This window comes from Piliocolobus tephrosceles, chromosome 6, assembly GCF_002776525.5.
Source record: "Piliocolobus tephrosceles isolate RC106 chromosome 6, ASM277652v3, whole genome shotgun sequence".
NCBI classification, from domain to species: Eukaryota; Metazoa; Chordata; class Mammalia; order Primates; family Cercopithecidae; genus Piliocolobus; species Piliocolobus tephrosceles.
Window position 1 is genome coordinate 130,068,898 of NC_045439.1, and position 2,317 is coordinate 130,071,214.

Here is a 2,317-nt window from a genome sequence, read left to right on the forward strand (position 1 = left end):
GAACAATGTGATGTGTTTTGGTCAAGGAGGAAAGTATGGCACATCAAAAGGCCTCCTTAAAAGGCGAGGGCATCTCTTCCTTCCCTTCTATGTTTATGCTGCCTGGAATGAGGCTGTTGCACCTGGAGCTCCTGCAATCATCTCAGACCAAGAGGTGACGTGGAGATGGAGCCACACATGGCAGTGCAACAAGATAGCAGGACCTTATGTTGCTGACACCAGAGTGCCTCAATATCACGAGCCTCTTCATATGTGAGAGAAATTAGCTTCTATCTTGTTTCAGCAATTATTCATTTAGATCTTGGCTATTTGTAAACAAGCAAGATCTTAACTTATATAAAGAGTGCTTTCAAGTACATTTTTTTTTTTTTTTTTGAAACAGAGTCTTGCTCTGTTACCCAGGCTGGAGTACAGTGGTGCAATCTTGGCTCACTGCAACCTCTGTCTCCCAGGTTCAAGTGATTCTCATGCTTCAGCCTCCTGAACAGCTGGGATTACAGGCATGCACCACCACACCTGGCTAATTTTTGTATTATTATTATTATTATTATTATTATTATTATTATTATTGTTATTATTTTAAAGACAAGGATTTCACCATGTTGGCCAGGCTGGTCTTGAACTCCTGGCCTCAAGTGATCTGCCTGCCTCTGTCTCCCAAAGTGCTGGGATTACAGGCATGTGCCACTACACCTGGCCTCAAGCACCATTTAAACTGATTGGCCTATTCTGTCTGCCTAACTCTTATTTTTCCTGTGATGCTCAGCTGAGGTGTTGCTCGCACTGGGAAGCCATTCTGGCCTTCCAGAGGTAGTTCAGATGCCCCTCCCTCTGGCTTCCATAGCCCCTGGCCCTTCTTCCTATCATACTCCATTAGGGATAAAATTTGTTCATATTTTGCCACCATCACCAGATTCCCACAGAAAAGGCCTTTTTCTGACTTCACTCTGCTTCCCTCTGTATGCCCAGTGTGAGGAACTGGGGCTGGCACAATGGGTTCTCAGTGTGTTTGCTGGATAATGAAATGTGTTTAACACCCAAGTGTTAACCCAAGAGGAACAATCACACTGCAACTTTGAAAGGGCACCAAGTGAGCAATTATTTCAATTTTATATCAACTCTGCCTCCTAGGAGGGATCTGTAAACAACAGGTCTTGATATATTACATACATCAATAATTGTCAGAGAAACAATCAAAATCTCACTTGCAATCTCAAGAAGCATGAGCAATGCTCTTGATTTTGTAAAAGGTTGGGTAAATCAAAATCTTTCTCTTACAGTACCTAAGGACATGCTAAAAATTTACCGACCCAGAAGGAAAATATCAAGAAGACGAAAAGACAAAATAAGCAACTGCTCTATGACAACAACTTGAAAAAAAACCAGAATAAATGTACAGACTAGTAGGTATATTTATTTAAAATAGATTTCTACCTAGTTACAGATGCCACCTACCTGAAGACACATTAGACATGCACATCTCACTATGCTTGATTGGATTTAAAAACCATGCCTGTGGTTTCATAGTCCAAAGAGTTATGGGAACCACAGTAGAAATTCAAAATCTTAAAGACCATTTGAATCAAAGATGGGGAGGGATTAAAAATGTTATGAGCAATTATGAAATAAAACTGAAGGCTGAATTAGTCACGCTGGAGAGATGGAAAACAAATTAATGTGGAAAATACACAAATTCTGAGAATTAAAAGCAACAGGCCAAACTTGTTCTGTGTATCACTACAACAACTTAAAAGCCACGGATATCACTGCTTCTTAGAGTAAGAGTGATCCTGTTTGGAATTGTCCGTTGACACTGACAATTGCAATCGGATTACGACGAAAAGAGGTTTTTCTTCCTTACAGGATTTCAGCATCAATGTCAAGAGCATGAGTGAATGCCTCACATGTGGGCCTAAATAGTGATATTTTAATGCGCCTAAACTCTCATGAAATCATGGAAAGCATAGCAGCAGGGAACTAAACCCCTGGGAGGCTATTAGCAGTTTAGCATCTCATTTCTTGTGGGAATGTGAATGCCACGTACCCACATACTCAAGCACCCACAATGGTGCTCAGTGCCACACCAGGAGGTTCTATATTTCCAATTTACCCACCTGGATCGTTCCATTGCTTTCCCTTCCTGCCCCATCCCTTTCACTCCTGGGACTCTCCCAGCAGCAGGGGGGTTGATGTGAAAGGCTGCAAAGGTATGAGTAACAGCCTGTTTCCTGAAAATACAGAGGAAGCAGTTTTGGCACTAATATCACCTGTTTAGGGGCTCAGAGGGGGCAATATTAAGCTCTAGACTGAAGTTTCA